Source organism: Hypanus sabinus, chromosome 21 (genome assembly GCF_030144855.1).
Source record: "Hypanus sabinus isolate sHypSab1 chromosome 21, sHypSab1.hap1, whole genome shotgun sequence".
NCBI classification, from domain to species: domain Eukaryota; kingdom Metazoa; phylum Chordata; class Chondrichthyes; order Myliobatiformes; family Dasyatidae; genus Hypanus; species Hypanus sabinus.
Genome location: NC_082726.1, coordinates 28,408,355 through 28,436,344, shown reverse-complemented (window position 1 = coordinate 28,436,344; position 27,990 = coordinate 28,408,355). Strand labels below are relative to the sequence as shown.

General features: G+C 39.6%; 1 protein-coding gene across 39 annotated transcripts in view; it reads left to right on the top strand.

Moving 5' to 3' along the window:
* The window catches only part of LOC132379214 (CUGBP Elav-like family member 4), an 816,081-nt gene that overhangs the window by 69,566 nt on the left and 718,525 nt on the right, over positions 1-27,990 (top strand). The window lies entirely within an intron of this gene.

Below are 27,990 nucleotides of genomic sequence, written 5' to 3'. Positions count from 1 at the left end.
ATTCACAGTAGAACAAAGAAATAGAATAAAATCAATGAAAAACTACACACAGACTGACAAGCAACCAATGTGCAGAAGACAAACTGTGCAAATACAAAATGTTAATAATAAATAAACAAATTATCCTGAAAATATGAGTTCTAGGGAACCTTGAAAGTGAGACCATAGGTTGTGTTCAGTGGTGAGGTGAGTGAAGTTTTTGAAATTGCTTTTCCAAGGGAAATGACCAAATAAATGTTGTTTATGGATATAATATTAAATAAATGTTGATATGAATAAATGGAGAAAACCATAGGGGGGTCTCAAAGGTAAGTTCTTTACACAGAGAGTGGTGAGTGAATGGAATATTGTGCCAGGGGTGGTACCAGAGGCAGATACATTGGGGGCATTTAAGAAACTCTTAGCTAGGCAGAAGGATGGTATGAAAATGGAGGGCTATGTAGGGGGGAAGGATTAGATTGATTTTACAAACAGGGCAAAACTCCATGCGCCATAGGTCCTATACTGTGCTCTAGTATTCTAAGTTTAAAAAGTAACATTGGTCAGAATACATCAGGAAACTTGCCTGCTTATCAAGATAGGATTATTTTTTACATACACTTCAAAATGCAGGAGCATCTTCACATTAAAATCTGATCCTGAAGATGTTGTCTACAGCTTTCCAGCCTTCCTTTGCACCAGCTGTTTGTTGTTCCATCAGCCCACTCCCCTTCACCCTTCTCCCCACACCTGCTCATCCAATACTCTTGATTGTAGCTCTCGTATGATGAAGATAAACCCTTGATCTCTTAGTAATCCTTGTTGTGACCCTTGCACCTTATTGTTTACCCACTCTCTACTTTCTCTGTAACTGGCACACTTCATTCCGTGTTCTGCAAAGGGAAGGCTTTTTCCTTTCTACTACCTCATTGTTCTCATTTGAAATGATCTGTCTGGGTGGCAGGCAAAGCATAGTTTTTCCACTGCATCTCAGAACATAAAACAATTACCAGACTTTGACTCAGAAATAGGACCTTGACCAAGCCAAATCCCCCTAATCTATTTGACCTAGGTCCCACCCACAGTCCCTTCCTCTTCAACCCAGCGTCACTCACCCTCATCTCCACTGGACTTAGTTCGACTATATTCTGATCTCCTGGCTTATCGATCAAGTCCTCCTTTACTCGACTTGCCACCGAGATGACACGATTTCTGCTTTTCATTACAAATTCTGGAAGTCTTTTGATGTGTATTCCTAACGGTTACTCAGTCTGTGACTTAACAGATCGAAGGTTTGAGCTCTCAGTATTCAGATGGCACTTGGACTGTGTGCAGTCCAATTATTAGGAGTGAGAAAGGATACAATGGCAGAAAATGCTAATTCAGACCATAAAAGGTTGAATGTTATTATCATAAGTGATAATTTGTAGTACAAGCTAGGATGCATGTTAAAGAGAGATATTTTATAGGCCAACTAATGGACCGATGCTACAAGCGTTTTTATTACTGAGAAATATTAATTTGCAGTTTACAGAATTCATTAACCCCCCTCTGGTATTCTTAAAGATGATGTTTACAGTTCCTAAAGCACTGATTCAATATATGTATCAGTTAATGCATGCATTGATGGCCAAGACTCCCTGTGTCTGAAATATAATGACCTGCAGAAAGCAAGTATAAATCAGCTAATATGTTTCTAGCACTGGCTTGCTTTCTGAAGCCTAGATAGTGTTCCATGTGCCTGTGCACTACTATAGCATAATTAAGGAAGATTGCTTTAAATTATCTCAAGCTCAGCGATCCCTGTGCATGACCTGCTGAACTACAGAGGTTGAACCCCCTCCCACCCCCAAAAGGGACCACTAAGGAAAAGTTGTTTCTCAGGTGAATGATATTCTGATTGAAAAGTTGTTGACATGATGACAGGCAGGATTAGATACAGAAGCTTTCAGGTCAACAGACACAGTGCGCTGAAAAATTGATGGGTGAATTAGTTTAGACATCTCGACAAATTTGCAAATTTCATGTTGATATCTGATCTGCAGCAACTCAGTTAAGGTATAACACAGCTTGGCATCAGACGGAGAAGAAGCAGAATGTTCTGGGTCTGATCTGTACTCTATTCTGAGTTAGTTGATAGTGTTAGAGCAATTTTTGGGGTTAGCACACAATGTAAATGACTTTGACTTCAGCCTCTTGTCTTTGGATTTGAATATGTACTGTAGATTAAGTCTAAAATGCAGCTCTGAACAATGGTCCCTAAGAACAGTGAACCCAAGTTAATTGGAAGAACAGACAATGCTGATTTAAATGTGTTACTTGTGTGTATTTGTGTGTCTGTAATATGGATGCAAACAGGGAAGTGTGAAGGTGGATAGATCCTGGCATTTGAACCTGTTATGTGCAGTTCAAAGGAAGCATTGTACCTTAGCCTGAGTTGTCCTTTGACCTTTAGCCTAAATTGCCCTTAGACCTTTAGCATATAACATATTGTGTGGTTTTGGGTCAGGCAGAACTTCTTCTTCTGAAAGGGTCTCAGATGCCTTCTGTATCTCACTTTGTCGAATAATGAGGCTGCTTCATGTCCAATAGTACTTCTCTCTGGTGACTTCATTCACATAGCAACAGTAGCAAGCAAGAGAGCACCTGAATTTGTATGAGGCTTTAGCATAGGGGAGTCAAATGCTTTGCAATTGATGAAAAACTTCCATGTAGGTGATGACCGTGCCTTCCATTTGCACATGGCAATATCCGACCAGCGAAAGTGAAATGAGTAGCCAGTTAATCAACTCTTAGTGGTGATGGTGGTCTTGGCCAGGGAGAGAAGATACCTCCTTCATTCAGCGCACTTCCTTCTGCCTTTCCATCCTTCTAATAAAAACTTTGTACTTTTAAGGCATTCCTGTAAATAAACATGGATCTCATAATTAAATAGGTACATAAATCAAAGCCAACAATGCCAAAAGGAGGAATTTGTCAAAAGGGAACAGAGAATTAGAAATGGTGTAGTAACAACACAGATTCTTATATCTAAATAAGTAACTACATACATTAACCTGTCCTGTCATGAATTCCAGTTTTCCTTTGAATCCTTTTATAGAAGTGTTGCTGCAATCCTGGTAAATGAAGGTAGACAAGCAACACACACAAAATGCTGGTGGAACGCAGCAGGCCAGGCAGCATCTATAGGAAGAAGCACTGTCGACATTTTGGGGCAAGACCCTTCGTCAAGACATTAAGATAGATCTTAAATTCAGAAGATAGATCATAAACTTAAAAGGAATGTTACCTGGACTTGACTGGGCCCTGAAACTTTCGCTCATGTTGTGGGGGTTGGAGGGGGTCAATGGAAGTAGTTGAGATGGGTTTGAAGTGTAGCCAAACAATGCTCTCTGAGCACAAATATGGTTCTTGGAGGTTCATGCAAAGACACTCATCAACAATTTAAGTTTCATTAGAGGCTATTAGAGATCAATGTGATCCGATATATATTTCCCTGTTTCTAAAACATCAGCTATGGGATGTGTTGTGGGCCTTGATATCTCAAGGCTGTCAGACTGTACTCACCATTACTCTAACACAAGGAGTATGGCCAGAAGGTCTATATTACAAAATTGGAAAGAAGTAAACCCTCCTACCACGTCTCAGTGGCTTTTTCAAACTGTTTCTTATCTGAGTTTGGAAAAAATTAGGAGCACAATTTTTGACTCGTCAATTAAATTTGAAGAAACTTGGGGACCGTTCATCCGACATTTTCATGTGAATTAATTTGGCCTTTCCCAGACCTTCTCTTTGTTTATTCTTGTTCAGGTATGGAGTTCCGGAGTTCTTTGACACTATCATATACTTATAAACTGTTATTATTGCCCATGTTAGTTTTAGTTTAGTGCTTGTTTCATATATATATTTTCTTTCACACATTTTAATTTTTTTTTCTTTTTCTTTGGATGATTAGTTTTGTTTTTTTTTCATATATAATTATATAGACTTGATTGATTAATGTACTTTTTTGTTGTTGATGTTTAATAGGATATTATTATCCTATTATTAATGTAATCTTAAGTCTATTGTATTCATAACCTATTCATTATTTTGTTATGTTTTTTTTATATTTATATGAAACTCAATAAAAAGATTGAAAAAGAAAGAAAAAGGAGTATGATAGACTTTATGCAGAATACAAACCTTGTGTAATTCTCATCATTAAACTTAAGTAATAATAATAATACAACATTAACCTAACAATACCTTTATGAGCACCTTTATGTTGTTTTATTTAGAGATAGAGCCCAGGAACAGAACCTTTTGAACAAATGAGCCTGCACTGCCCATTGACACCCATGTGGCCAATTAACCAAATAATCTCTCTGTCATTGGGGTGTGGGAGGAAACCGAAGCATCCAGAGGAAACCTACCTGGTCATGGAGAGAACGTACAAACTGTTTAAGGACAGTGTCAGGAATTGAACCTGGGTCACTGGTGCTGTAATAGTGTTATGCTGTTACACTACCCTGCTGACACAGTTCAGAGTTGTGTATAGTGGTGGTACTATCGTGTGCAATAGATTTTACCTGTTGAACAGTTCATGTTCTGTAATTATTGCAATTTGAAAAGCTTTACGTGTGTCATCAAGTTGATGATTTCCTGGACTGCTTAGAATTCCGAAGAGAAACTGGAAAACCTGCCAAATGACTAAATAGCTATCATGGTCTATCTTCACTAATCTATCTTGGAAAAGCTTACAGTATTCCTCCTTTGTGGAAATGTGTAGCATTAAGGAATTTCTGCTTGTGTAACAGTGAGTTTAAAAGTCTCCAGTTTCCACTTTGAATCTAGATTCCACAGGTTGAAATTGTTTAACCTGCTGCATACCCAGTTTCTTAATACCTGGAGATTATTTTGATTGTTGGATTTGAAGACAAAATTCTAATAGTCTTACTCCTCCTGAATAAACTGTGCCACATGCCACCTGTAAGGGATATAGTTCAGATAGCACAGAAAGAGGACATTTAACCCATCACTGTGATGGCTTTTAATTAATAGCGTTGTGGGCATGTTATGTTTGTATTGGAATACGTGATGATTCTTGCAGGCTTTCCTCAGTAAATCCTTGGGTGTGTGGGTTGTTAACACTAATTACAGATTTCTGATGTACATTTGATAAATAAAACTAAAACTTGTTCTGTGCCCACTGCCTTTATAATGTTTTCTTTCTTGTGTATAGGTCCCCTCTATTTTGCTGCTAAATCTGCTTCTACATCAAAATCAAGCAGATTATAGATGAGAGGAACTCAATCCATTAAAAAAACAAATTGACCCTTGAAAATGAAAATTCTTGACAGATCAGACAGCATCTGTGGAAAGAGAAAATTTTTTAGTCTGAGATCTTTCATCGCAACTGGGGGAAAAAAAAGAGAGTTTCTAGTTAATTTTTGGTAGAAGAGAAGCTGAGGGAGGAATGTGTTAAGGGGTGGGGAAAAAAGAATATTACCAATAGGGTGAGTTTAAATGATTTTAAAATGAAGTGGTGGATGCGGGTTTGATTTCAATGGTTAATGGATAAGTACATAAGGGAAGTTTATGACAGGCATCGTCCAGATGCAGGCCAGTTTGGTATGGATTAAACGGGCTAAAGGGCCTGATTCTGTGCTACTGTGCTCTGACTCAATGGTTTCACATGGGCAGGGCCACCAAATTTAGCTAGTTGGTTGGTGTAATTTTCTTAAGGGCCTCCGAAGGATGCTGACTAAGCCAGCTCCATCATGGGAACAGTCCTCCCCACCATGGAGAACATCTTCAAGTGGTGATGCCTTAAGAAGATATCATCTATCATTGAGGAAGCTCATGATACTGGATACGCTCACTTCTCATTACTGTCACTAGGGAGTAGATACAGGAACCTGAAGACCCACACTCAATGAGAAACAGAAATGGTTTAATCTCTTCCATAATATTTCTCAGTGTCCCTGAACGCTACCTCATTATTCCTTTGTACCATTTATACATTTTTATAACTTAGAGTAATTTTGACATTGCACTGTACTGCTGCCACAAAACAACAAATTCCACATCATACGTCAAAGTCTGCAATAATAAATCTGGTTTTGGTAAGGCTGTGGGACCTACTTAGCAGAACGGACTTGTATAAGTAGGATAAGAAAAACTGAGCCAGCATGATCAAAAAGGGAAAAGAGAAACTTGGTAGGTCAGGTGGCATCTGTGGTGAGAGGAGTGAAAACTGTTAATGCCTCACCTGTAGTGTTTCTCTTTCCTCATGCGCTGCCTGTTGTGTACTGCATGTCTGCGACTGGCAGGGTGACATTAATACAAGATGAAGTCACTTTATGGGAAGGGATGAACTTCTTGGCCAAAACCATGATATAAAATTGATTTGGGTGATGATAAGAAATGAAGGAAGTATTCAGTGATGGGAGTAATGTATAGGATATTAACAGGAGCAGTATTGTATGTCAGAGAATAAATCAACAACTTGGTCTCAAAATAAAGATGCAGCAATAAATGTTTAAAGCTCAAATTACATTTATTTACATCACGTTATTATTAACACAGTACGCATACGTTATACAACATTGAGATTCATTTCCACAAAACAAAAAATTCAAAAGAACCAATTTTTAAAAATTCAGTAAACATCTAATATGTAGAGAGAGAAAAAAAATAAATTGTACAAGCAATAAAAGCAAGCAAACAGCATTCAGAATGAAAATGAGAAATAGACATGAAGCCCAGAGCAGCCTGAGCAGGCCCATAGCCTCATCCTCAGTTCAGCACACAGCCCGCAGACACAAAGCCTGGAGCAGGCCTGCAGCCTCGGCCTGCTGCACCATCAATAACTCTCAGGGACGTGAGACGAGATATAGGCTTTTATTGGCTGGAAGAAAGAACAAGCAGTAAGTGACCACCACACTACATCCTGGAGACTGAGGCCGGGGCTGTGCCTCCAATCACCTTTATACCGGGCTCCATGAGAGGAGCCACAGGAACGGTCAGCAGTGGGGGGGGGGGGGGGGGGCGTGTCCAGACAGGTATATGGAGTTCACCACACGGCCTCAGTTCATCACACAGCCCGCAGACACAAAGCCTGGAACAGGCCCACAGCCTCGACCTCAGTGCAGTGAAGAGCAGAGCAAGTGTTGCAGAGCATTGAGCAGAACTGGCCCGACCCTTGCCTCCCTTGGGAATTCTTGTGAATTTTAGTTATGATATTGATAGACAAATCAAATTGGAAAAGATGAGCCAAGTGTTTTGGAATAGTTTCTGACAGCAACACATTAAAGAATAATTGGAAATCAGGCTGTTATAGGTCATACATTATACTAGAAGATATGATTAATTAATAATATCGAAGTAAAGAATCTCTGAGGAAAAAGTGAACATAGTGTGGGAAGATTTCAAATTCAGTTTGGTGGTAGGAAACTTGGTTCTGAAACTAACCTCCCTAAACTTTTAAATACAATTAAAATAGTATGAGTATAGAGTTGGTGAAAGTGAACTGGGAAAATAGATTAAAAGATAAATTGGATATGCAGTACAGATATTCAAAGAGATATATAAATCTCAGAAAAGTGCATCCAGTGAGAAATATGGGCTCTACATTATCCAGTACTAACTGTGGAAGTGCAGATAGTGTTGGATTGAAAGAAAAGACATTTACTATTGCAAAACTTTATGGGCGAAATAATTTGGAAATATTTAGAAACAACATAGATGACTTAAAATGGAGTAAATTTGCAATGATTAAAAATAGAACTACTGTGGCGACCCATTTCCTGGCACATCCGAACCGGGTCACAATTAGCCAGCTTTCCGGCTAAGGAAGATAGCCTACGGGGGTTTGCGAGCACAGAGCTTTAGAGCCTCTGCGCCAAGGGGGGCAGGTTGGGGGAGGCTTAAAAGTGAGGCTGAGGATTTCGAATAAAGTTTTTCCTTCGACTGCAGTTACCGACTCCGTGTCGTAATTTTAGCGCTGCATGTAGCACACCGCTACACTACCACCAATATACTGGAAGGAAGAATATTTAAACTAAATATGATCTCCCAGAGAATGAGATTGGGGAAATAATAATCTTGCTTGGCCACTCATCCTTATGCAATTGATCAAGAGAACACATCGACATATTTACTTTAGCATCTCAGAAGATGTGTCTTATCCATTGGGATTAATAACAGGAAGTAGGGAAATGGCCAGTTCTACCATTTAAACAGAATGCTTTGAAAGACACAAAGACATTCCAGTAACAGGTGATCAAGAGACTATAAGAAAGAAGAAGTCCTACTATCATAAGAAAAAGAAAAAAAAATACCAGACTAACAGCTGGGCCAGAGGCTGCACGTCCTCTAGCATGTCGATCTGTATCTGAAAGTGACTCTGGAGATGCAGGATATTTTGTTTGTCATCCACCAAAATTCCGTCAATCCTTTGAAGGTCTCAGAAAATTGGGAGAACAAGTATTCAAAATTAATAAAGGGAGACAAAAAAACATACCCGTCATGAAGAAAATGTTTTAAATTTATTGTTGAAGAAGTCATACAAAGTTGTTTCAAAACTTCTTTGCCTTTGTGAAAGGGAAATCACATTTAGGGAAGCCTGCACTAAGATTCCCAAGTCTCTTTGCACTTTTGATATGAACCACGTGCATTCAGAAGGGAATTAGGTGTCATTAGTTTAATTAGTTTTGCACAGCATTGTGGGCTGAAGTACCTGGTCCTGTGCTGCAACTTTCTTGTGTTCTGCAGTTGATGTCACTCTAGTCTACAGGGATTACCTGACACACATTGACAGCTCTGGCACAACTGGTTCTCATTTATATGAAGGACCCAACTTTTAAACTCAGTATCTTTAATAAAGATTTTATGACTTTTGCTGCATATCTTCAGAGAATTATGGGTTAAGCAATGGAATAAGTCTTCAAGGAATTCTGCTTTGAATTTTTCTCGGCTTGGAAGATGACAAAAATGTTTAGTACTTTTAATACCATCAGAATAATGGAAATGGACCTTAGAACAGTACAGCACAGTGCAGGCACTTTAGTGTACAATGTTGTATTGTGCTTTTATACTGCTGCAAGATAAATCTAAAGTTTTCTTCCCACATAGCCCTCCATTTTTTCTTTCATCTATCTGCCTATCCAAAGGTCCCTTAAATGTCACAAATTTCTGCCTCTAGCATCACCCTGCCAGTGTGTTGCATGTACCCACCACTCTCTGTGCAAAAAATCTCTACCTCTGATATGTCCTCCCTCACATTTCCCTCCAGTCACCTTAAAATTATGCCCTCTTGTAATAGCCATCTCAAACCTGAGGAAACATGTACTGGCTGTCCTCTCTATCAATGCCTCTTATACAACTCCATCACATCACTGCTCATCCTCCTTCATTCCAGTGTTTATAGTGAGTAGTTCATTGTGAATACCAAAGTGTGTCAAATATTCCACTGATGAATGAGCAAAACAGATTATACTTGTTGCTCTGTAATTTATGAGAAGATTGCTCCTAATCTAGTTCAGCTTCAAGCTGGTATCTGCAGTGAAAAGACTTTGATATGAAATACTAGCTTTTGTTTCTGCTTCCACGGAGACTGCCTGACCTGGTGTACATTTCCAGGACTTTCCATTGTTACTTAAAAAGACTGAGCTTTTTCTTGCAGGCACAACCACATAGCAGAATATCCAAATATGCAGTATTTTAGCCTATGGTAGAAAAATTTCATTCTGACCTCTGCCCCCAAATTGGTAAATTTCGTTTGTAGCTGGCTAGAGTTATCTAATTGATTTCCCCTAACACAGAACACTTGCAGAGAACATATAGTAGATCCTCTGTAACCAAATCAAATTAATTTTATCTATCGCATTTAGGACATCTCTCAGTCTCCTAATTTCAAGGCAATAGCTGCTTAACCTAACCCATTCTTCGCTTTAACTCTTCCAGTTTGAGTCTATCTGACTGTGATGCTGCTGCTGGCTGGTTGCTCACTCACTGTCTCTTTACCTTGTAAGGTTTGTTTGTGCACCTGACGATAAACTCAGACTGATCTTATGGAATCATTATGGAGGGCTGCTCCCTTCGCAGAATCAGGGTGAAATTTGCTTCTGTTCTTGTCCCACCTTGAATTCAAACAGGCCTGATACACCAAGGAATAGCATAAATGTTTAGACATTTCCTCTGTTTTAAGGACTTCACTGTGCAGCAGGAGTCAAATAATGAAAAGTTAAGAAGAAAAGGAAGAAAATGAAGTGTATTAATTTCTTTACACGGAGAAGTTCTTCTGTTAGCTGTTTACCGTGAACTGTTGTGCATGAATTCCTCCTGGCAGTTCCTGACTGGGAACCTATTAAACAAACATGAAGATAAATTCCTGATGAAAAAATTCATTAAGCCACTGCAATAAAGAAAAATTAAATAGCGAGGAAAGTGGTGGTGTTGGGGGGGCGGGGTGGGAGGGTAGATATTGGGGAGAGCAGGCTGCGTTTAAATAGCAAGTGAACTGCAGGTACTGTACTGATTTTTTATTGAAAAATTCATCTTTTTCTAATACGTCCTTTGGCCAAGCATCATTTGAATAATCTTTTGATGCAGTCTCTCCCTGTAGTCACTGCTATTCATTACCCAACTATCAAATTCGAACCATTAGCTATTTTGGGGGACATTGGTACTTAATCTAAACGCAAATAATTTTTTATAATGTAGTCTCTTTTTTTTTCCTCTGAAAAATATCTACACGGTATGCTTAACTATGAAGCAATTAATGGTGAACTGTACATGCAAGTGAGATATTCCATCTTTATATCACATTGTAACATGCTTCTCCTATAAGTAATTGCATTAAAGATTAATAATGTTCATACATAATGTGAAACTTCCAATGAACAGTTTCGTTGAGTGAAGCGGATAGCAAACATTGCCTTATTTAGAATGGTAAGGCTCTTGATCGCTTTTTAAGATTACTTTTAATGGATATGAACAATTCAATTAGGCACAGCTCAAGCCATCCTTTATGTAAAGAACAAAAGCCTAATTTGGATTTTAGAATTAGAAAAAGAAACTGTGTTCTTTTTAGAATGGAGATGGTCTCTGATTTTCTTCTGGTTAATAAAGGAGAACTCGGGATTTTTAGATTTTCCCCATTTACAAGTTGCAACATTTCCAAGGGGAGTGAAATCACTTTCTCTCAATTCTTCCTTCATTCTGAGGAGAACTCATCATAGTGACCTGTCGCACTTTGCATTATTCCCCAGTTCTGCTTATTATCTAGAGAGCTCAAATAACCACATTCAAATGGGAAACTGTTTCATTTTACCTTATTGCTTTTCCTGAGCTAGCAATTAAATTAATTGACTAAACATGAACTAAACAGCGAATACTATTGATCATAAAAGTGACTTGTTTAAAAAAAACTGTCGCTAATCGTTCAAGGAAGGAAATTTGCCTTCCTGACTGGCAAAGAGGTGTGGTGTGGCAGGCCTAAGTACTTTGATTCCTGAGTCCTATCCAACCACAGTCCCGTTCAACTGTAGGTTCCACTGTGCTCAGCTTGCTACTATGTGTAAGTGTTGGGATGGGATACTAGATTACCGAGGGAAGTTGATGGACAGGTAGATGTGACCCTCTGTATGATTCCATGAACTTAGTCTCTGTACACTCCAATAGTTTACCTTCTGAACCATATTGTAGCCCAATTCAAAACTGAGACGTGACTGCAGCTTTACTGCCTTACAGTCTTGCTGTAGTCAGAATAGCATTGAAGTACATTTAAGATAGAGCATATTTGCATGGAGCACTGCCACATGAAAACAGCTTCCATCAGAAAAGACCTCCACCATCTACATCATGCCCTCTTCTCTCAGTGATCATTGGGCAGGAGGTACAGAATCTTAGGCCACCAGGTTCAGGAGCAGTTATTATCCTACAACCATCAGACTCCTGAAATGGCACAGATAATTTCAATCACCACTACTCGAAACTGATATTATGAACTACAGGCTCACTTTCAAGGACTAGCGACACACGTTTTGAGTATTATTTTTATTTGTACAGTTTGTCTTCCTTTTGCACATTGGTGTTTGCCAGTCTTTGTCTGCTTATGCATAGTATTTTTAAAAATTACATTGTATTTATTTTCTTCCTGGAAGAAAATGAACCTCAAGTTAATACTTCAAAACATGTACGTACTTCAAAAATTTACTTTCAACCTTGAAATAGAGTGCTGCTTGAAGAGTAATAATTGCCATGATTTTAGTGAATGTATTCATATAATGAAATAAAATAACACCTTTGAGTAAGACTCTGTCCAGCACTCTTGGGACATTTGGTACTGTACTGCAGATTTACAAGACTTTTGGACATTTCTTCTATTAATGTATTAATGCACTTTTAATTCACTTTTAATGTTATACAACAGAATATTAGTTTCCATTGAGTATGAAGTGAATGCAGAAAAAGAGAGACCTCATGGAGTACAAAAAATGGGGCCCCGATGTGTTTAAAGAGCTGACACCATGGCTTCAGTAATCCTGACGCTGAACCATCAGGATTTCCGAGCAGTTCACTGTTCAATATTCTTCATTAAGGTTTTCCTATAAGTGGAGGTTGCACATTCTCCCTGTGACTATGTTTCCTCCCACGTCCCAAAGATGTGTGGGTTGGTGGGTAAATTGGCGGCTATAAATACCCTAACTGTGAAAGTGCAGAGTAGAGTCTTGGGAATATTTGATGAAGGGAGAATTCGAAGATATGAGTTATAGTGTAAAATGTGGTGTTGACGTGTGTTGACGGGCTTATTTCAATGCTGTATCTCTGACTCTTAATTATTCTGCTGAATTGCTCTTGTATTGCACAGCCAGTCAAATCAGCACTCGGAACAGAATGAGGTTTATTATCACTGGTGGCAGGAGTAATGAATTTGTTCTTTTGTGACAGTAGTGCAGTGAAATACATACAATACTATAAATTACAATAAAATATAATATATAGAAATATATTAAAAACGATTAATGCAAAAAGAGAAAAAAATTGTGAAATAATGTTTATCCACCTGTGTGGTGTCGCTCTATAAATCTAAAATCTTTGAATTGCCTAAATATATTAAATCTATTACCCAAAATACTGGTGAAGGGCCACTACTTAAAAGAAACACCTGAAGATTTAACCCTTAACAAAGCAGCTTTGCTTACGTAATATCCTGGGGTTGGTGATTGACCACACCTTAATCAACATATGTTGGTGATATTGTCCTTGCGCCCTCTTAGCTGACAGATGCTTAAATTTAAAGCAAGTTGTAAAAGGTGTCTAATATCTCAGCTTGGCTGGTGGTACAGAAAGTGAAGAGCAAGCTCCAGAAAGCATCTCTTACGTTAGAATGCTTTTAATGTAGTGACATTTATGTTATGGTATCAAAATATAAGGAGCTTTGCCAGGTGTAAAGTGGATTGGTCCATCTTTGGGGGTCTTGTATTCCTTCACTGGCACTTGATTCCTGAGTATTTTCATCATAGGGGTGTGCTGAGTGACTGCTGACTGTGGAGACCAGATATTCAACACGCCACTCATTCCACTATTCAAAACACCACTATTCAGACTCATTCCACTGAGATGTAACACTGAGCATCATAGGAAGTCATTCCTATCTGTGGCCATCAAACTTCACAACTCGTCCTCGGAGTGTCAGACACCCTGAGCCAATAGGCTGGTCCTGGACTTATTTCCACTTGGCATGATTAACTTATTATTATTTAATTATTTATGGTTTTATATTGCTATATTTCTTCACTATTCTTGGTTGGTGCGGCTGTAACGAAACCCAATTTCCCTCGGGATCCATAAAGTATGTCTGTCTGTCTGTCATTCAGACTCTGCCTCCACTCCAAGGCTCGATGAGAAAGAGGGTACATCAGTATGTATTAAACAGCCACTGGTTCAAAGACCAGTGGTGAGCAAATGGTGAATCTTGCACTGTGGTGTGCAAACAGTGAAGTTGTGGTGCATTCTGTCAATACTTTACCTTGTAGGTAAGAATGCAAACTGAATTCTGAATGCTGGATATCAAAGTAAATTCCTGAAAAAATGTCATCTCATTTTTACTATGTACTGTACCAGCAGTTATGGTCAAAATGACAATAAAAGTGACTTGACTTGTCTTGAAATACAAAATTGCTTAAAATAATCAACATGATTTATAAACTGTTGTAATAAATATGTTGAAGCTTGCTGAAACAAACTCTGCTCGTAGTGCCTGCCTGTGTGGAGTCTCTCGATAAATCTAAATAATTTGTCTTTGAACTACCTAGATCATTAAATCTATTATCCAAAATACTGATGAAGGACCACTGTTTAGTGGAACATCTGAAGGCTTTATCTCTAAATAAATAAACAAACAAACAAATTGATAGCCTACTCTCCTGGGGTAGAGCCTGAGCGGAGTGGTTGGGGTACTGAAAAAGTACCAAGTTCACTCCAAAAGTAAGATTGCACCAATGATCTCTGTTGCTTTTCAGTCTGTGACATTGTACAGAATCAAAAGTCCTTGATTTTAACAGTCTAAGGAAGTAAATCCTACAAATGTAATTGTTGCCAACAGCGGCTTCCAGCCTGTGGTGCTGTCAGTCTAAGTTGTCAATAGTTATTATACTCAAACGAGTGACTGTGGTCTTGATTCCATCTTCAGGTGCCAGCTGGGAATGCACCTAAAACCATCCAACTCCCGTCACCTGTCTTCTGTTTTCTGTAGCCTTCTGTAGCCTTCTTTGTGGAACAGTGTCCCTTGACAAGTATAAGAGAACAGTGCTCATAAAGATGGGAAGTGTTTCCAAATTAGCTCATGACAGCTGCTCGAAAATATTGCTCAGAATATGTGCTGAAAATGAAGACATTTGACTTGATTGTTAAAATAGCCATTGGATGCTGGATTTACGTTACAGCTCCTACATGGTGGTTGCAGTAATTCTACTTAGTAATAATAAGCAGAGACTTTGTGAAAATATGATCTGCTTTGAAAGATTGGTTGCATCATGTCCTGGCATGACAATTTGAATGCACAGAAAAGTAAAAAGCAGCAGAAGGTAGTGGTCTCATCGCGGTAAATCCCTCCCCATCATTGGTGGTATCTACCTAGGCACGGCCTCAAAAAGGCACCATCCATCATCACAGATTCTCCACCATCTGGGCCATGCATTACAGCTACGATTGGGCAGGAGGTACAGAAGCCTGAAGTCTCACATCACCTTGTTCAAGAACTGCTACTTCCCTTTAGAATTTGGTACTTGAATTACCTTAATCACTACGTCGGTATAGCAAAACTTTGCACTTTAATAGACTTGGTGTTCTTAATTGCATAACTTGAAATAATTAATGTTTATTTTATTTCTTGTGAATGTTGTCTATAATGCTATTGAACTGTGTAATTGCTGCAAGTTTTTCCATTGCATTTTTACATGAATGTACTTGTGCAAATTTCATTAAATTTAATTTTGACTTTGTGCATTTGTCCACTGGTTAGAGTGTGTCTTGGAATTACATACAGTGCAGTGATTGGCACCTAACTTTCATAGGTGCCAATGTGACCAATCTATGTCACAGAAGCAACTAACTGTTAGAATTGAAGCTATGCTATTTTGTCAATTCCATACCTTGACAGTCTAGAAGAAACAGTTATAACAAGTCCTCACTGGAATCCTTTCAAGACTGACTTGAGGGATGTATGACACTTGCACTCCACTATTTAACTCTTTGAAATCTCAGCTCCCATTGTGTTTCTTACCAGGCAGCAAGATTTTCAATAGTTCAATGTTTTTGTCCTTTAATAACCTGTCCAAGCAAATCCCGTGTAATTCTAGGCCAATGAGATGAGACCTCTTGCTATGACAACTAGAATATTCCAGTGCGACCGTATGATTTGTTTAAGAAGTCTTTACTTTGTATTTGGTAAGACATTATTCTTGATGACTAAAAGGCAGTCTTGTCGTGTGATGAACCATCTGGATTCACTATGGCTTGTGTCCAGCAAGCTGCCTTTTGTAAAAGCTCCCTTCTGAAAAGTGCTACAGGGTTATTAAATTAAAAACTTCACGCCATCTTGGAAGTTTTTTTCCACCAGGCAATTCATCTGATCAACCATTTTAGTTATCTCCCCCCACCACAAAACAGTCTTTCAAAGCAGAGTATATCTACGCAAAGTTGAATTACTGTACCCACCATATAGAGAGTGATAATAGTCACTACATTGCACTGTGAATACTTTAAATCACATTTATAATGCTGTTTACATTGTAAATACATACTAGTGATTATGTATTTATGCACATTTTATTCCATATCTGTACTAACATTATTTTATATACATTTTTTCTTCATAATTGTTGAATGTTTTGCAAATTATGGCAATGCACCTCAGCAAATCTCTATTAGATGTAAATGTATATTGTGAATAAAGTTGATCCTTGGTCCTTGAAATCTTCTTTTGGGCTGCAGTACCTGATAGTAGAAGCTGTGTGTTTGTTAGCATGCAAAATGGTAGAGGATATCCAGCATCAGCCCTTGGCAAATGTCACACCAGGGAAATGAGTTGGAGAGATTGGACAACAGATTCTCGCTCTGCTAGAGTCCTTCAGTTTGAGATGCGATCCTTTGCCTTTGGGGGTTCTTCTCTTTCCCGTCCACCCACCAAAATAAAATAGAAACAGCCACCAATTTATGTGATTTCCAGTGGAGAACTGTTATAAAATTCCCTTAGGCATACAGCAGGGAAACAGGCCATTCATCTCGCTGCATCCATGATAACCAGCGGGCACCCATCTGTATTAGCCCCATTTAACCGCAGTGACCCATCACCTTCTATTCTGATGATGCACGGAGACGCAGCATCCTCTTTGGCTCCCAAAATTAGTGCTAGTTTTGAATTTTTAGGTAATGTTGCAAAGTTTCTAGTCAGGATTTCAGTCAAGGAAATCTCCACGAATCTCCCAAATCTCCACCAATACAGCACCTCTGGTTTCTTGGACAAAATTACTTCTAATCTGTTGGCAGGAGAGTTAATAGTGTCGCTCAATGGACTAGGGATCCTAGACCTGGTGACAGTGACCAGGCACAGGCAACTCAGCTGAGGGAGTGGCAGATGCAGGCAGTGTGAGAGAAAGCCAAAAAGCAGGAAAAGAGCCAGGGCACTGGCTAGGCTGAGAGCTAACCTGCCCAGACCGGTGGTACCATTATTTTTCCTGGCTAAAGTCTGCTCATTAGAAAATAAAATAGACTCACTTAGACTGAAAATGAATGCACAGAAAGAGATGAGCAACTGCTGCATTCTGGTTTTCACTGAAACGTGGCTAAGCAACAGCATGACAGACTTGTCATTTCAACTTGATGGAATGAATCTGTTCTACTCAGACAGAAACTCACTGGCGGGGGAAATCTAAAGGAGATGGAATCTGTGTGTATATTAACAAAGGGTGCACAAACTCATCTGTATTGAGCGTTTACTGTTCTGGTGTAATTGAACATGATACAATTAAATGCTGGTCACATGTCCTCAGGAAATCTATTGTTGTGTTCACCACTGTCATCCATATCCTCCCGAGCGCAAATGGCAAGGATGCATGGGGAGAGATTTGCTATACCATCAGCTCTCCACAAAGCAGACATCTGGATATGTCTCTTCATATCAGGAGACTTCATTAGGAGAATTCAATCATGTTACCCAGCAGGACATTTTCCCAAATTCTGCTGACTTGTCATATGGACACTTGGGGAACAAACAGACTGGACCACGTTTGTGCAAACAGATGTGGTACATACAAAGCCACCCTCCCGCCCCATCCCTGCCCATGGACTGTTTGTCCCACTTTCTTTAGGGAGGAGGCTACGTAGCATCCATGCTAGGACCACCAGACTCAAAAACAGTTACTTTCCCCAATCAGTAAGGCTGATAAGTCTGATCAACACTTTCACACCCTCCAGCTACCACTACTTTATAATTTCCTATCAGTCACCTTATATACAGACACTCCTGTGCCTAGTGTCACTTTATGGCCATACAATCAAACTACATATAGAAGTTATATTATGTATTTATATTTATTGTGGTTGTTTACTTTTGTGTTCTTTATCTTATTGTGTTTTTTTTGTGTGATACATCAGAGCCAGAGTAGCAATTATTTCATTCTCCCTTACACTTGTGTATTGGAAATGACATTAAAATCTCTTGCATCTTGCAATGCTGTCAAAGTCTCTGTTTCCACCACACTTTCTGGCAGTGTAACCCCATCAAGCTCCCTCATGTTCTTGTTTCACTGAGATCATCTTCTATTGTTCTGAATCCCAAACACAGACAAATCCAGGGTAGTTAGACTTCCCACATTAAACAACCTACTCATCCCAGTTTCTGTTCTGATTAATCATTATATGTTTTTTGTGATTGAGTTTGTAAATCACCACTCTGCCCCCCATCATATCTATTTTCTTCTTTGAGAGAAAAAAAATCACTCTCACTAGTCCGTCAAATCAATTTGATCTGTGCAAAAGCCTGAAAATGCAATAGAAATCCAATCTTCAGTCTGAATGAGCATTATGTTGCTAGAAATTATGCTGTTAATATTTTATTCCAAGATCAAAGCATAGTAATCTTGAGAAAACTGTTTTTAACCACTGCTAAAAGTTTTGATGTTTATTAATGCTGATGAGTCTTTTGACAGCCATCTTCATGATAGGGTCAGGAACAGTGGTCAGAACCTTGGGAACATTCCTTCCAATCTACGATTGTCTAGGATTCTGGGCAGATGTCTGTCTTAAGGTACTCTTCATCTGGTTTTCTGACTTCATGCTTTGGTAATCTTACTGCTTGATGACATTTCTGATACGATACCTTAGCAAAACAGAGCCAAAAGGAGAAGAAACAGATTGTTCGACCCACCAAATTCACACAAATAATCAAGTACCTATTTGCCCTAACAGTCAATCTGGTGGAGGAGTTCAATGGTTTGAGTAACTTCTGTGGGAAGAAAGAAATTGTCAACATTTGAGATTTTGGATCGGACTGTGAGTAGAGATGACCAGTATATGGAGGAGAAGGGGAGATAAGAGTCTGGGGTGACTGCTGGGCTGCAGAGTAGTGAGGGGTGGGGTATGTTGAAATGTGGCAGCCATCTTTCAATCATCATCTGGAATGCTGATTCTTTTTCTACCATGGATGGTGCTTGACCCACTGAGTTCCTCCAGCAGATTGTATGTTACTCCAGATTCCAGCATCTGCAGTTTACTGTGTCTTCAATCTGACATTAATCCCATTCCTTTTAATTGTCCACACAATCCTATCAACTCTCCTTTAGTTGTCTAGACACTGGAGGCAACTTACAGAGGCCAGTTAACTACCAAGCCACTTGTCTATGGGATGAAACTGGAACATCCAGATGAAACCCACGAAGTCATAGAGAATGTGTGGAAACTCCACACAGCACCTGAAGGTAGGATTGAACTGGGTTTGCTAATCTAGATGCACCTCTCTGCCTCCCTTCCTTCCTTGCCCCTGTCCTCCCTCTTCCATACTATCTTTCTGTTAAACAATAGTTTCTTCCAAGGCACAGTTCCCATATTTCGACAATTTGGAGTTACCATGTTGTTATTTCTACACAATATGCACTTAGCCCACTCTGACTCAATTTTCAATCTTTCTAATTTACCCATTTGTGTTCACGCTCCATTTTCCATTTCATTCTTGTGTATTACTTTCATATCCAAAGAATAGCAAGCAAACTAGAAAAAAGCATGGATGCGTGAAATACTGCCTCACTTGCTACTTCAGGTTTTCACCTGATACATACATCTTTTATGTTAGTTTGGTATTTATTTAGGTATGTGTTTCTCTCTACCTATCACTTGCAATTCCAATTCTCCTGTCCCCCTGTGTTTTGTGATTTTATCAAATTTTTTCTTCACCTCTTTGCCTTTTCCAACTATTTCCTCATAGCTTTTTACTTCAACCCTTGTCCCTCACATATCTGGCTTCATCTATCACCTTCTAGCTTGTCCTCCTTTCCCTCCCATCTCCCAGATAACATATTATCCCTTCCTTTTCAGTCCTGATTAAGAGTCTAGGCCTAAAGCATTGACAGTTTACCCAGTTCCATAGATGCTGCCTGACCTGATGAGTTCTTCCAGCATTTAGTGAGTATTCCTCTGTGAAGGATTCAAAGTTGAAAGTAACTTTACTCTCAGGGTGCATATGTCACGATGTACAATTCTGAGATTCTTTTCTTGTAGGTATTCACAGTAGAACAAAGAAATCAATGAAAAACTGCACACAAGCAAGCATTGACAAACAATCAATGTACAAAAAAAGATGAATTGTGCAAATACGAAAGAAACCTATTAATGCTGATAAATAAGTAAATAAATAGCACCGAGAGCATGGGTTTGTAAAGTACCTGTAAGTGAGGCTATAGCTTATAGAAGTGGTTCAGAGTTGAGATGAGTAAAGCTATCCACATTCAGGAACCTGATGCTTGAAGGGTAACCAAGATCACCATGTGAGATCTAAAGCTCCTGTACCTTCTCCCTGCTAGCAGCAGCGAGTAGGGAGCATGGCCTGGAGGGTGGAAGTCCTTAATGATGGATACTGTTTTCCTGTGGCAGCGCTCCAAATAGATGATGGGAAGGGCTGTACCCACAACAGGCTGCAGGCTTTTCCATGCTTGGGCATTGATGTTTCCGTACCAGGCCAAGATACAACCGGTCAGGATACTCTCCACTGTGCATCAATAGAAGTTTGTCAAAATTTTAGATAACATGCTGAATCTACGCAAACTTCTAAGAAAGTGAAGGATACTATGCCTTCCTTCTAACGGTACTTATGCCGCTCCCAGGATTAATGCTCTGATATGATAGAGCCAAGTAATTCAAAGTCACTGACCCACTCCTTGGAGTCGACTTGCTTGTATGTTAGCTTGATGTGAGCTATTTACAGGGAACTCATTACATCCATCTCTCCTCAGCTTTCATCCCACAGGATCTTCAGCTCAGGAATGACCAACTCACACATGAGTCAACTCTTGTTTCCTCTGGGGAATACAGGGGAGTGACACTGTGGATAAAACAAAACTTATGGCGATATCTCAAAGTTCAAAGTAAATTTATTATCAAAGTATATATATGACCATAAGACATTGGAGCAGAATTAGGCCATTTGGGCCCATCGAGTCTTCTCCGCCATTCAGTCATGGCTGACCCTTTTTACCCCTCCTCTGCCCCACTTCCCAGCCTGCTCCCCATAATCTTTAATGCCATGTCCAATCAAAATCTCTGACTTACATAAACACAAAGACCTGGCCTCCACAGCTGCCTGTGGTAATAAATTCCACAAATTCACCACACAATGGCTAAAGAAATTTCTCCACTTCTCTGCTTTAAATGGGCTCCTGTCTATTCTGAGGCTGTGCCCTATTGACCTAGACTCCCCCACCATGGGAAACATCCTTTCTACATCCACTCTGTCTAGGCCTTTCAACATTCAAAAGGTTTCAATGAGATCCCTGCTCATCCTTCTAAATTCCATTCTCCTAATCTGTAAAAGTCCTTTTGCAGCCTACCTGTTTCCTCAACACTACCAGCCCTCCAACAATCTTTGTATCATCTGCAAACCTGGCAACAAAGCCATCTATTCCATCATCTAAATAATTGATAAACAACATGAAAAGAAGTGGACGCAGCACTGACCCCTGAGGAAAACCACTCGTCACTGGCAGCCAACCAGAAAATGATCCTCTTATTCCCACTCGCTACCTCCTACCAATCAGCCAGTGCTTTAACCATTGCCAGTAACTTTCCTGTAATACCATGGGCTCCTAACTTGGTTAGCCACATCATGTGTGGCACCTTGTCAAAGGCCTTCAGAAAGTCCAAATATACAACATCCGCTGCACCCCCTTTATCTATCCTACTTGTAATCTCCTCTAACAATTTCAACTGGTTCGTCAGGCAAAATTTCACTTAAGAGACCCCTGCTGACTTTGTCCTATCTTGTCTTGTGTCACCGAGTACTCCCTCACCTCATCCTTAACAATTAACTCCAACATCTTCCCAACCATGATGGCAGTAGGAGAAGAGGGCAAGTCCTGGATCATGGGGCTCCTTGATGATTGATACTGCTTTCCTGCACAGTGCTCCTTGTAGAAGTGCTCAATGGTGGGGAAGGCTTTACCCATGACAGACTGCGCCATGTCCACTACTTTTTGTAGGCTTTCTATTCAGGCTGTGATGAAACCAGTCAGCATATTCTCCACCATGCATTTTCTTGAAGTCTGTCAACGTTTTAGATGACATGCTGAATCTTTGCAGCCTTCTTTGTAATGGCACTTACATTATGGACACAGGACAGATCCTTAAAAAACTAATACTGAGGAATTTAAAGTTGCTCACCCTCTCCACCTCTGATCCCCTATGAGGACTAGTTCATGGACCTCTGGTTTCCTCCTTCTGAAGTCAATAATCAGCTCTTTGCTCTTGCTGATATTGAGTGAGACACTGCTGTTAAGGCACCACTCTGCCAGGTTTTCAGTTTCCCTCCATATGTTGATTTGTCACCATGTTTGATTTGGCCAATGGCAGAAGTGTCACCAGCAAACTTAAGTATGGCATTGGAGCCATGCTTAGCTTCACAGTCATAAGTGTAAAGTGAGTAGAGCAGGGGACGAAACACAGAGCCTTGTGGAGGAGATGTTGTTGCTAATCCGAACTGACTGGGGTCTGCAAATGAGGAGATGAAGGATCTAATTGCAGGTATTGGAGGTATTGAGGCCAAGGTCTTGGATCTTATTGATTAGTTTTGAGGGAAAGATAATATTACAGAGGTGTATCAATGAAGAGTATCCAGGGTACCTTAGACAGTAGTAACTGATTTGGATCATGTTCAGTAGAGTCAGATACATTTATTTATCATTATTTCACCAAAGTATACAGTGAAATGCATAATCAGCATTAACAACCAACATTATATAAAGTAGTGTCCTATGAGTCTAGGCCAGTGATACATGGAATAAATTGTCAGATGAAGTAGTAGAAGTGAGTGCCATTACAATGCTTAAATGTCATTTGGATAGGTATATGGACTGGAAGGGCTTGAGGAACTTGGGCCAGTTATAAGTAAATGATAAAGCTCAGCAAGGCACCTTAGTTGGCAAGGATGATTTGGGCTGAAGTGCCTGTTTTTATCGTGTATATCTCTCTGACTGTCGTTCTGTGTGCTTGGGGAAGCTGGCAAGTGTTGCTACACTGCCAACATAGCGTGACCACAATGTTCAACTGAAGAGCAATGGCAAAAGAAGCCCCTTTCCTTCCTCCCGATCAACCACCCACTCACACACACACAGAATGTCCTCCAACCCCAAAACAGGCTGTCTCCAAGCCTCCAGCCTCCATTGGACTTGTAGTCTCACAGATAACAGGCTCTGACTTCACCAGTGACTCACTGACCCAGAGCTTTGGCCATCGGCCATTGACTTTCAGACTTCTGATTGACCTTCAGGTTTTGATCTTTGGTATCCACCCCCAGGATTTGCCAATGACAGGATCATGAACACCTGACTTGTGTATGTAGGGGAGTCACCAGCCCTCATGACTCCCGCCTGAATGGACCTCTGATCCCATAGGAGACTCACTGGCATGGGGGTCAGGGGCTCCGGACCTCATCCTTGCATGCGTATTTTTTGATGCAAAGCCACTCGGAGTTTTCCCAGCTGATGGGGATCGGGCAGATAAACAGATTATGCAAATATGTGCATTCTGGCCAAAAGACTGACCACTCCAGCTGGAAGACTGACAATCAATCCTAGCTCCCAAGGCAGGACCGTCGTGAAGCTGTGTCCAGGACAACTGTTCAGGAAGTACACTAAGTTACTCCTCAAGTCTCTTATATGGTTCCTGTAAATTCAGGAGTCATCAGTGCCATAAAATGTGCATTGAAGTGAGTTGGATGGAACCAGGTCACATGGCCTGAAGACCTTGCATCTTGTAAGATACTGTGTATCAAAGATTTTGTACTTGGTGCTTTAGGAGTACCTTTTACATTGGTGAATTGATTAATGGTTACCACATGTACTGGAATAAACTTAGTTTTGAATGCTTCATACAGATCATTTCATCATAGTGGTATATCAAGGTAGCACAAGAAAAAAAACAATAACAGAATAGTGCACCAGTTACAGGGGAAGTGCAGTGCAGTTGGACAATAAGTTTCATGACAAGGTAGATTGTGAGGTTAGAATTCACCTTTTCAAAAAGTTATAACAGGGACTACAGTTTTTAAAAAGTGCTCGAAAGCACTTTACGACCCTCTAACATTGTTCCATAAATGAGAATTCCTATCTTTGTTCAATTTCTTGCTGTCCCTTCTTACACGAGTGTGCCTATTTGATTCAATCAGTGTTATTTTCACTGTTTTGCCATTAACTGTTCAGAATCAGATTTATTATCAATGGCATGTGTTGTGAAATTTGTTGATTTGTGGCAGCGGTACATTGCAATACATAGTAACAAAACTATAAATGAATATAATAAATATATATAAAAATAATTTGAATAAATAGTGCAAAAAGAGAGGGAAATGCAAAATTTTACCTGGTGGAATCATTGGCTTGTTTTGGTCAGGTTACCCTGATCTCTGCAACCCCCAGTGTTTATCAAGCTCCTCACTAGCTGTATTCTTTGTGGATCAGCTAATTATTGCAAGAAATACGGACAACAGTGATGTCTCACTGTTTATTCTCCAGGAAGTATTCCAATTAGTGTACTTTCTCCTGGGTTTCAATCCCAACTCTTAATTGGTGGGCATCCTTGGGACTCTAATTGGATTCAATGTCAGAATTGTGTGCAACTTATTAAAAAGACACTTTCCTTTTCTGAAATGCCTCTGGGACTGTATTTGACTGGTTATTTTAAAGATTTTTGTCATCTTGTGAGACTTTCCTCCTTTTGTAAACAGGGATGTGACATCATCACTGGTCTTTCTTGACATTCATTTTCAAGAGGAAGAAAACTGACTTTGAACTAAAATTAGCGCTGTAAAAATTTAAGCTTGTAACATTTGTGGTAGATGTATTTACCCAAGCTTGGCTTTGTAGTGTAGGGATGTCAACAGTGGGATATTAACTGACACATTTTCATTTAAAGAAAGTTCTCATCTCCTTGTTATCTAGCATGGATCTGCATTGTCCTAACTAAGTAGGTCTCTGCTCTGTTTTCCAGTCTCTGCTACTTCGGCTAAATTGCAAATGAGTCATGAACTAGATTCCCATCGTTGGACCATCCTAGTAGTACCAAAGATTCTTCAAGAGAAACTCCACTCATTCACACTTGTAATTTAAATGCCCTCTCTCTCTTCAACACATAATGCCATGTGCCTCTTCCTTTAAATAGTTGGGGTTACTGTTTACTGAAAAAATGGTTTACTGTCAGCTCTCCAGCCAGGGCAGATAGAGTGCCAAGCATTCTTTTTGAACTTTCTAACAAAATAAGCAATATTAATCCTTGATTACAGTTTAAATATAAATTATTTCCTGGGCTGTGAAGTGCTTTGTCAGATTTTGTGATACATAAATACAAATTACCTATAGTCTTAAGAGTTACACAGCACAGGGAAAGGTCAAACAGGTCTGCATCAGGCACCCATTTTTACACTGCTAACTCATTTTATTCTCACCACACTCCCAACATCATCCTGCCAGTCAGCACACTACATGCAGTGTAAAATCACTAATTAACTCACAAAGCCCCTTGTCTTTAAGATGTGGGAGAAAACTGGAGCACTTGGAGGACACGTGTGGTCACAGAGAACATGACAGCTTCACACGGAGAACTCTTTAAGTTGGGATTGAACCTGAGTCACTGGAGTTTTGAGGCAGCAGCTCTACTTACTGAGCCACCAGTACTTTCCTGTGTCTTCAAGAGAGAATTGGTTAAACACATGGGAGGCAAGGGAAGAGTGGGGAAATGGAATTGAGTCGATTCTTTAATAGCACAGACTTCAAAGAGCAAAATGCATTGTATTTTTTTTTAACTAAATGATTGTATTTCCTCCATGCTCTTTAAATTATCATCTGTCTCATCCTGACCCAGTTGGTTACAATCTCTGAATTCATTGGTTATTTTTCTTCTTTTATTTCCAGCGGTCCCTCTCTTAAACTCTATTTGACCAGGCCGCAGTCACTTCTTCAAATATCTCCTTTGGCTCACTATTGAGTTCTTGCCAGTCGAGATGAAGGATCCCGACGTGAAATATTGACTGTCCATTTCCCTCCACGGATGCTGCCTGACATACTGATTTCTGTCATTTTGTTTGATACTCAGGTGTTTATCATGTAGCATGATACAAGAAGCTTTATAAATGTGAGCTGTCCTTATGTAGGTAGGGAATTTAGAAACACGTGGTGTATTTCTGCTTGTGGGTTTAGTGAATGCAAGCAAGGGTGGGATTTGTAATTCATTGTGTTATGAATTGCATTAACCAAAACAGCAACAGTGCCTTCGCACATACTGTTCCTCTGAAGTGCTGTAAATTTATCTGGAAAAATTTGCTGCATTATACAGACACTTACTGATGTTGATAAAGTACAGATCCTGCATAATATCTTGCTAATCTAAAGCTGTTTGTTCTGCTTCATGTCATAATGTTAATCTAGAACAGACTATTATACTGTACAATCTGGATTGGATTGGATCAATGTTCCACTTAGTTCTGCCAGATTAACGTTATGTTGTTTAACATCACTCTTATATAAGACAACTTGACATATTTCCTGCAGGGATGTCAAATACATTTAGGGTACTGTACCTTATGAGCCAGAGTTCTAGACTGTTGATCAGAGACCTAAGTTTGAAACCCACCATATTATCTGGGAAAGTCAATTAATTAAATAAATCTGGATCTTGTTTTGTATATAAGCACTTGTCTTAGTGATCATAACCATGAATTGACAATCAACTACTAATGATGCCACATTTTGTTCTGTAGATTGTTACAAGCTTAATGGAAACACATGAATTAAGGATTATACATTTAAAGAAAACAGTATGACGATCACTCATTTCAGGAAACCCAATGCCAAAGTCTACAGGAAGTGGTGGAGACTACCCAGTCCATTAAAGGCAAAGTCCTCTCCATCATTCATTATACTTACATGGAACACTGCCAAAGAAGGCAGCATCCACCGTCAAAGATCTCCATCATCCAAGCATGCCCTCTTCTCTCCACAGCACGAAGGAAAATACAGAAACCTTGCATACTCCACTATTAGGTTTGGGAATAATTACTCTAATTACCCTACGACAATTAGACTCCTAAACCAACCTCGATAACTTCAGTCACCATAACTCTGATTCTAAATCCTACAGACTCATTTTCAAGGACTCTTTTCAACTCATGTTCCCAATATTATTTGTTTGTAATTTGCAGTTTACACTCATCCCTCCTAATCCGCGGGGGATTGATTCCAGGATGCACATCCTCCCGTATACTTTAAATCATCTCTAGATTACTTATAATACTAATACAATGTAAATGCTATGTAAATAGTTGTTATACTGTATTGTTCAGGGAATAATGACAAGAAAAAAAGTCTGTACACACGTTCAGTACAGACGCAACCATCGTAGCTCTTCTGGGAACGCTGATGCTGCCTCGGCATGAACCGATCCCGATTCACCCATGATCTTTAAGTTCTTGAGGCTGTTGCACTTTACATAGCAAGCCAGCCATCCCTTACTAGCCTTAAACTCCTTCCTCTTGCTCACAACACGTAGCGAACGAACGAGATGCGAGGCAAACAATGCTCAAACAAGGACTGCTGGAGAGAGAACCGGGTTTTCCTGATCTGCAGTTGATTGAATCTGTGCACGCGGAATCCGCGGATAAGGAGGGCTGCCTGTATATTCTTTTGCACGCTGGTATTTTGTCAGTCTTTGTTTATGTCTAGTTTTTGCACAAATTTTCCCAGTAATTCTATGCAAGTATACAGAATC